Source organism: Gracilinanus agilis, chromosome 2 (assembly GCF_016433145.1).
Source record: "Gracilinanus agilis isolate LMUSP501 chromosome 2, AgileGrace, whole genome shotgun sequence".
Taxonomy (NCBI): domain Eukaryota; kingdom Metazoa; phylum Chordata; class Mammalia; order Didelphimorphia; family Didelphidae; genus Gracilinanus; species Gracilinanus agilis.
Window position 1 is genome coordinate 720447342 of NC_058131.1, and position 9277 is coordinate 720456618.

General features: G+C 50.8%; 1 long non-coding RNA gene across 1 annotated transcript in view; it reads right to left on the reverse strand.

Annotated features, from left to right (window-relative positions):
- Positions 1-3984: 3984 nt before the first annotated feature.
- LOC123236550 overlaps positions 3985-9277 on the reverse strand; it is an 8679-nt gene continuing 3386 nt past the window's right edge. Inside the window, exons 2-3 of the long non-coding RNA XR_006505427.1 lie at positions 7092-7203; positions 3985-4070 (exon numbers count right to left, since the gene is read on the reverse strand). This is a non-coding gene — a long non-coding RNA (uncharacterized LOC123236550). The remainder of the gene's footprint in view (positions 4071-7091; positions 7204-9277) is intronic.

Below are 9277 nucleotides of genomic sequence, written 5' to 3' on the forward strand. Positions count from 1 at the left end.
AGTCAGGAGTGACGACTGCACTTCTAGCTGGGGGGAAATGGAGAGACCAAGACAGGGTGGAGGAGGGAGGGAGGAGGAAGGGAGGGAGGGAGGGAGGGAGGGAGAAAAAAAAGAAGAAATGGAGCCAATTAGGAGTTGATCCTAGAGTCAGGAAGACTTGGGTTCCAGTCTTACCTCTAATACATCCAGGATCTGTGACCCTGGACAAGTCACTTGGCTTCTCTCTTAGTAGCTCATCCCTAGATAACTCTCTAAGACTCCCAAGTCACCAAAGAGGGTATGTGAATCAGTAGAGGAGGTACCTCACTGGTTGCTGATCCATCCTAATCATAGTGGTTAGTCTGATGTACCCCACTGATAGAGAGCTTTACAGGTTGACAAGTCCCTTATCTCACTTAATCCTTACAACAACAAACTTCTTTCTTTCTTTCAAGGAAACGATACAAAGCAGGGACTGCCAGTTGGTTTCCTAGAGAGTCCTCTTATTGTATTCTGCCGAGTAAAAGGAAATGTTCTCTTTCCTGCTCAAGTTCCACATTTTTGCAGCCTCCTTTCCACTACAGAAGGGAGGGCAGAATAACTGGGGCCAGAGGCCTGGCTTGGCCTTGCTCTCTCTCCAGTGACCTCACTGCCCAGCCCCTCTCAGACTCTGAATCACTCCCTAATGCTCAGACAAACAAGTACATAGTGGGACCCAGCCTCACTGATGGACCCATCGAAGTTCCGGCTGCTTCTTCCCTCTTCCAGGCCCTCTGGGTGATTTTAGCCCCAGGGAGGGTGCCCTTCCTTTTCCCCCCGAGACAGGGCTTTGACAGAGGCTCCCAGTGCCCACTTCCATCCATGCCACAGCTGGTGATAGGACTGGTCCAACTTTCCTTCCCTGAAGGGATGCGTGTTTGCCCTTTTTCAATCAAGTGGAAGCGCCTGCCTTTGGTGGGTCTCCTCTTCCCATCTACAAGAACTCCCCTGGTTCCCCTGCCAATGGTCACTATACAATATAGACAATAGTCAATAGCCCGGCCTTCATCTTTCCACCCTCCCATCTTTCTGTCCCAGCTACTCTCCTCCCCATTCCCTGATCAATCCAGTGGAAAGAACCTTGGGTTGGGAATCTTGGAGATGGAGTCACACAGGGATGACTTTGGTTAAGTCTCTTTTCCTCTCTGAGACTCAGTTCCTTCCTCCATAAAGGGAGGAGGTTGAAGAGAATGATCTCTAGAACCTTTTCCAGGTTCTAGAACAAATTCCAGGATCTCCGCCCCCCAGAGCCCTCTCTTGCTCTCAGTTAGCTGCCAACTAGTCTACTTAAGCGTTCGTTCATCCCAAGAGTGTTTGGATTTTTGATAAAGTTTATAATCCAAAGGAATGAATCCAAAATGGCAGGCGTTCGGGTGACAGGCAGTAACAGTGGTTTGGAGAGTGACAGGGACCTTCCAGAAACAGAGCAAGACTCGCATGAATCTTTTTCCAGAGAAGTGAACTGAGGGCACATGAAGGGAACGTGGCTGGGTCCACATTGCCTCTTCTCCGTCTTCAGATGGAATTCCTCTCTGAACAGAAACCTCCGGCCCCTCCATCTTCCACTCAATGGCTTTAGCCCACAGGAACAGACCGAGTCATAGAACTGAAGAGCTGGATGGGGCTTCAGTGGCCATCCACGTAGGCCAATCCACGCCCCAAAAGCGAATACCTTCTGCCACACTTCCCCAACAAGTGTTCATCCAGCTTCTGCTTGCAGACCCCCAAGGACAGGGAGCCCACCATGACTCCAGACAGCTCATGCCACTTCTGGACACCCCTAATCATTAGCAGAGTGCTCCTGGTGTTCAGCCCTGGTCTGCCTCTTTGTGACTTGTCCCTATTGTCCCTGCTTCTGGTCTGGGGAACCAAGCAAATAAGGCTAATACCTTCTCCATAGGACAGCCCATCAAGCGGGGTCCCATGAGTCTTCTCCAGGCTGAGTAATGAACAAGGTAGGGTCCTTCCCTTCTCTCCAAGTCATTTTCCTCAACTGGGAAATGAGTCTCCAACTTGCCAATGGTCTTTCTTTCATCCTCTGCCATAAAATACTTCCTCCAACATTTCTAAGAAATTGCTACAAGAGTTTCCTCCAGGAACCAGAAGGAGAGAAAGGCAGAAGAAGGAGGCATTCCTGCCCCATTGATGACTTGGGCTTTTGGGGCGTGATCTCAGAGCAGCCCCCCTATGTGCTGAGGAAAGAAAAGAAGCTTGAGGGACCCGGGTGGGGGGAGGGGGGCAGAAGGGGCCTTCCCTAGAGCCTGGGAGACCAAGGCTGTGCTCCAAATGGCAAGGAGCAGAGAAGATGGCCAGGCCCGCTTGGGTCAAAGTCAAGCCACGTCTTCATGCATACAATGCTCTCTCAGTTCTGTGCCATCTGAATTCATAGGCATCGTTCTGGGCCAGTGCCAGTGACGCACAGCATCCCAAATTGGGAAATGGAAGGGGCCTGGACGATATCTAGGCCAAGCCTCTCATTTTGCATGTGAGGAAACTGAGGCCAAAGGAAATTAGTGACTTGTCACATGGGCAGCAAATGGCAAAGCCAGGACTAAACCAAGGTTCTGCTTCCCCACCTCAATGTTTTCCTTACCGCGTGGTACCTAGCACGTAAGTGTTACACATTATACTTTTTGTATTCTAAAGTTTAGTAGCAAAACACAAATGCCCACAGGATGGGTTAACGCTGGAGCTAGCAGCCGGCTGAGAGGAGAGAAGGCCCTGGGAAGAGGAGGGCAGAAGAGCAAAGGACTGAAAGGGAACTTCCTGTCTCAGCATGGCCGCAGAACTCTGGTCTTGGGGGAAGAGAGACAAATGGAAGAATTCCTGACTTTGAGCCAAGGGGACGCGGCCATCATCTCTGAGGCAGAATGTCTGCTCATCAGCTCCCACTCCAGGGATGGCTCCTTTGGAATCTGGCATCTGCCTCCTCTGGTCAATCCAGGGGCTACCCCGACACGCCAAGTCATCTCTTGGTGTTGCCGCTGTTGGGAAGCCCTCGAGCCGGCTCTGGAGCACTGAGTCTTCCTACAAAGGACCATCGAGGGATCTCACAGGTAAACCAAGCAGCTGTTGGAGCCCTTGGCTTGGCTCGGGCTACGTTAGGAACCGGGCACCACCTTGGGGTAACAAATGGCCCCGATGCCAACAGTCACCACCGCTAGCAAGAGGGAAATGGAGACAAGAAGTCCTTGCTTTGTCCTTTCCCCCACCAGCTCCCAAGTCTGGGCTGACCTGAGCCAACTTTCCTTTCCTCCACCAGGACCTCGAGAAAGGACGCTCCTCCTTATGTTGGTTGTCCTTCAAAGGAGGAAGTATTTATCCACCTCTCAGGCACAAATCTTCTAGTCAAGGACTTCCAAGTTCTCAGATAAAAAAATCAGGTCAAAGGGCAACAGTATCTGAGTCCAGCTGAATGGAGTCTCTAAGAGCTGGCTCGAGCCCAGAGGCTGCCCTTCCTCATTCATGTATTCATTACATAAGCATATTTTTTTAACTCTTATCTTCCATCTTGGAATCAACACTGTGTATTGGCTCCAAGGCAGAAGAGTAGTCAGGGTGGGCCATGGGGGTCAAGTGACTTGCCCAGGGACACCCAGCTGGGAAGTGTCTGAGGCCAGATTTGAACCCAGGACCTCCCATCTCTAGGCCTGACTCTCAATCCACTGAGCTACCCAGCTGCCCCTTAAATAAGCATTTATTAAGCACCTACTAGGTACAAAAGCACTGTTCTCCCTGCAATACCAGGCAAAAGAAATAGTCCCTGATCTCACCCAGCTTCTGTCCCACTGGAGGAGGGAGAAGTTTCAAACTGCCTTTACAAAAACCAGTCGTTTTGTATTCAATATGAATCCAGCCATTAAATCAGCAAAAACAGCCACTGCAAGAATCCAACTGTGTGCCCGGAGGCCTCCCCGCTGGGAAATCTCGGTACCTCTATCCCCTGCGTTCTTCCGGCCGTGCGGAATTCGGTTGACACTGAGGATGTAGCCATCGTCGGTCACCACGTCGTACTCCTCACTGGGGAAGCCCCAATGGGAGATGATCTCGCTCTGTAGGGAGAAAAATCAAAGAGGGATTAATCAGGGAGAAATCCTGAGAAGGGCAGCCCAGGGAGCAGCAAGGGGCACGGACGCAGGAGGGCTCAATCGTGTGTCCGACTCGAGGACGTTCCCCGTGAGATTCCCCCCTTAATCTTCCAACAGAAGGGATCAAATTTGGCTCAGTCTGCTCAAGTCCTTTGCAGGGAGCAGGCACGGGACATCCGCAAGCAGCCTCTTCAGCTCCCACGGCCCGTAGCAAGGGAGTCTCATGTGCAGAGACTCGGAGCGACTCTCCAGCTGCCAAAGACGCGAGTCCCGCATTCGTTCCCCAACCCGGCCAATCTGTGGATCTGTTTTGCTTGACTAGATGTGTTAGCAGGGAGGACTTAAGGGGGCGGCCTGAGTCGGTGGGTCCTGAGAGCTATTTTTAAACATCACAGGAGAAAGCCAAAAGAATCTTGGTTACGACTGTTAAACTGAAGATCGGTGGTTTTCCAAGCAGGAGAAGTTGCCGTTTGCGGTCTCCTCTCGTACTGGAATGTCTGTTTTTGTGGGTGACGGTCAAATTCGGAAGAAAAAAGGATGTTTCTAAGCAGATCCCCAACTTGGCACCCTTTCCCAGCTCTTGGGTCTTTGCCTTCCCAGCTAAGGAAGAGCGATTTCTCTCTGCTGTTGAGTGGGGCCTGGGAGCCCTCCTCTTTCCCATGCTCTCCCTCCTCACCTTCTCTGACTTTCATCAAGGTGTCGCTTGCCCTTTGCCAGTGGCATTCCTTGGCCCTGCCACTGCTGGTGCCATTCCCTCTCGCGTTCCCTTCTGTCTCCTCTGCATGTACCTTGTATGTCCCTGTGTAGAGCTGGAAAATCTTGAACCCCTGGAACTGCACTGCCCAGGATCCCTTTCTGTATTACCCACAATTCCTTTTCCTTTCTATTTTGCATGATCGTATATAAATTTGGGGTAACATCCCTCTCCCTCCCTCTTCCCCGGGAACTGAGTGGGGAACGTTTCCCGGGTTCTCTAACTCTCTAGCTGAGTATTAATAAATCTCTATAAAGATTATACTTTGGAGATACTGAGTATTAATTTTAAAATCCACACCCTGTTTGGGATTTGTGTTCTCTTCCATTCCAACAGGCCCTCCTCGAGGACCAGCATCATTTGGGGGTGGGGGGACGCAGCTTTCTGGGTATCCTCCGGGATTAGCACAGTGCTCAGTAAACGGTTATCCCCCTGACAGATTACCTCATTGCCTCTTACAAGGCTGAGCATCCCAGGACTCTGCCTCCTCTTCTAAAGTCAGACACTCCTGACTCAGGCTCGCCAAATCTCCCACTGCCCTTTGGAAGTCCTGAGCCATGGGGGAGCCACGGCCCCACCCCCGCCCCCACCCTCCCAGGACGGCTTGGTCCCACTCATAACTCCATGCGGTTGGAGGTTAATGATCTAACTGAGAGGGAGAAGGAACTGGAGCCAAAGGGAAAGAAGCCAACAAGCGCTTCCTTTTCCCTCTTCCAGTGACCTCAGATCCAGTTTCCAGATGAACAGACTAAGGACTGTTTCTTGTTGCTCAAGCAGAATCTCCCCCACTTGTCAGGGGACTCACTACTGCCCCAGTGGCTCATCTGAGCTCCGACTTCTCTTTTTCACAACCCATCGTTCCCTCAATTAGAGAAGAGAAAGCAGAACAGAAAGAACCAAAAAGGCAACCCAGTGACTTGTTTATCATTCTATTCAAAGGTCTTGGGGAAGAGCAAGGGGTGGGAGGTCACGGGAGGGAGGCAAAAGGTTAAACTGGAAAGGAAGGAGAGAAACCAAGGCCAGCGGGCCAAGGGCAGCAGCCCTGACTCAGCAGCGGGACCAATCCCAAGGGCCATGGAAATGTCCAAACCGATAAACCGAGAAGGCAGTGGGGAGCAGCAGAGAGAGAACTGGCTGCTCTAGAGACTGAGGCCACACATCACCCTCCTTGAACCTCAGTTTCCTTAGCTGTAAAATGCGGTCAGATTAGATGGCCTTGAAGATCTCTTCCAGAGCTTAAGATGTGTAAATGTGAGAGATGTGACCTCACGTGTTTGTCTAAAAGTATCAGCTGTTGGGGGCTGCTGGGTAGCTCAGTGGATTAAGAGTCAGGCCTAGAGACAGGAGGTCCTGGGTTCAAATCCGGCCTCAGACACTTCCCAGCTGGGTGACCCTGGGCAAGTCACTTGACCCCCATGGCCCACCCTTACCACTCTTCCACCTAGGAACCAACACACAGAAGTTAAGGGTTAAAAATAAACAAACAAACAAACAAATAAATTAATTAATTAAATTAAATTAAAAATAAAATAAAATAAAATAAAGTATCAGCCGGGCCACTTTTTCACCATCCTGGAGACGAGCGACTTCTCCTGACCGGGCCAAACTCAACAGGGACCATGAAAGAGCCAAGGCCAAAAGTGCTTGAGAAAACAAGCTTATTCCTTCATCAGTGAAGTCCACAATGGCCTGACAGTGGCATGTGTGGGCATGTTTCCCAACCTGTGGCAAGAAGGGAAGCATTTAAACCTGGATGAACCTAATCTAATTATTCTGGCTGGAGTGAGGGAGGAGAAAGACAAAGGGGAAAAAAAAGGAAAGGAAAGGAGAAGGGAAGAAAAAGAAGGAGAGAAACAAGAGAAGGAGAAAAAGGAGACAAGAAGGAGAAGAGAGAAGAGAGGAGAAGAAGAGAGAAGGGAGGGAAGAAAGATGAAGGGAAGAGAAAAGGGAGGGAAGAGAGGTAAAGGGGTGAGAGGAAAGGAAAGGAAGAGAGGGAAGAGGGAGAATGAGAGGAGAGAAGAAGAAGGAAGGGGAAAGAGAGAGAAAAACAAAGGCGATGGGGTGAAAATGGCGTCTCAAGGCTTAGGACAAGAGAAGGCTAGGAGGTAGAAGATGCAATGAGGAGCCGAATGTCAATGGCAGCTTCTCAGGGCAGCATGCGAGGCCCACAGAAGGATGCCAGAGACTTTCTTCTCTCGAGCATTTCCCAAATCTTCTTCGAGGAAACTCACAATATTCATGTACGCCTCGGGATCCACAGACCTCTTCTTCCTGGAATGTCCCTCGGAAGGCACCATGCCCAGCAGCACACAGGCCACCACTCCCAAGAGCCACTTCTGCATTCTGTACAGAATAACGTATCTCCGATTAACAAGGGAGCATTGTAGTCGCCATGATCAAACTTGGCCCTAAAGGAACGAAGAGAAAATTCACCTCCTTCCCTTCAACACAAGGTGGGGGACTCTGGGTGGGAGCCACTGGATCTGCTCTCACACACGGTGGTCACCGTGGCTTAAGATGGCCCCAGCTGTAAGGGATTGGCTACCAGACCAAGAGCTCCCAAAGGTCCCGGCCCAGCTCTTATGGCCGCTTCGCCTCCCCCGCAGCCCCTGCCAGTACTCTGTGCACACAGTAGGAGCTTACTGAATGCAATCCTCTAACAAAGTATCCAAGATCATTTTTATGGCAACTGATTCAAAGGGAAAAAAAATGATTCTGTCCCTATGACTAAGCGAAAACTGCCTGAGATGAAGAAGAAGGAAAGGGAAGAGAGAAGAAGCCCTCCCCTCAGGCCCGGCCAGCACCTGACCAAGTGGCTGCGGTTTCCACCAGCCCATTTCCCATACCCTTTGCCCAGAAGGTTAAGGAAACCAAGGCCTTGTTTTACTTCCCTCTTTGAAAGCCTGAGCGGGTGATCTCAGGATAAAGAACATTTAGGAACAACTAAGGTCACTCTGTCTCCCCCTAAACTCGCCTGGCTCTCTGTTTCTCTGTCTCCTTCTCTTTCCCCTCTGCCCTTCTGAGCTCTGAGCCTCCCCCTCCCCAGCTGGCCTTAGTTGTAGCCTCCCTTCCCGCCCAATCCCTGACAAAACCACAAGCCCTTCATCTTTCATTCTCCAGGAAAAAGTGAAAAGCCACAGGGGAGAATTTGTGACACACAAGGAAATAAGAGTGAGAGCAGCGCCTCTGGCTTCCTGACCTCCATCCTATCCTACCACCACACTCAATGAGGGCCCCTTAAAATGACTGAACATTAGAGCTGAGGGCTTAGATACAGGCTGTTTAAACCCCTTCAGTCTTGGAATCAAACTTGTGTACTGGCTGCAAGGCAGTAAGGACTAGGCAATGGGGGTCAAGTGACTTGCCCAGGGTCACACCGCTGGGAAGTGTCTGAGGCCAGATTTGAACCTAGGACCTCCCGTCTCTAGGCCCGGCTCTCCATACACTAAGCCACCTGGCTGTCCCCTGAGACAATGTCTCAAAGGAGTTCAAATCCTATTTTTGCCACCTCCCACCTCTCCTGTGCTGCCTTCAGGGAGTCACAACTTCTCAGGGTCTCGACCTCCTCATCTGGACTATTTGACTTCTAAACTCCCTTGGGGCTGGGAATCCATCCTCACCCAGAGGCAGCAGGGGGTCATAGGAAAGCCCCTGCTAGTCTCGAATCCTAAAGGGCCACCAAAGCCATCTAATTCAACCCCCTCGTTCCATAGATGAAGAAACGGAAGCCTGGGAGGTTGGGAATCGTCCAAAGTCACACAGGCAGACAGAGGATGATTTGAACCCAGAGCCAGGTCTGCCGACCCCTGGTTTGCTCTTTCCATGTCAACCATGCCATCTCACACATCTAGGGAGTTTGGGGAATGAAAGTGGAAACCAGACTTCTCTGCCTGCTGGGTCGCCTCCCATCCACCAATGAACAAGTGTTCATCAAGCAGCTCCCGCTGCTAGTTGGCATGGTGTTCTCTACCTCTCTTTGTATCCCCAGAAACTGGCACAGTGCCTGGCGCATAGTAGGTGCTTAAGAAACCCCTGTCCACTGGCTGCCAGGTTGTGCTGGGCATTGGGCTACAAAGACTAAAAAAGAAGAGAAATCTTTCAAAGACTTTCTATTCCATCAGAAAGCAATAAGCAGGGAGCAGCTGGGTGGCTCAGTGGACTGAGAACCAGACCTACAGATAGGAGGTCCTGGGTGCAAATCTGGCCTTCAGACACTTCCTAGCTGTGTGACCCTGGGCAAGTCACTTCATCCCCATTGCCTAGTTCTTTTACTGCTTTTCTGCCTTGGAACCAATGCATAGTAATGGTTCTATGACAGAAAGATAAAGGAAGGAAGGAAGGAAGGAAGGAAGGAAGGAAGGAAGGAAGGAAGGAAGGAAGGAAGGAAGGAAGGAAGGAAGGAAGGAGGGAGGGAGGA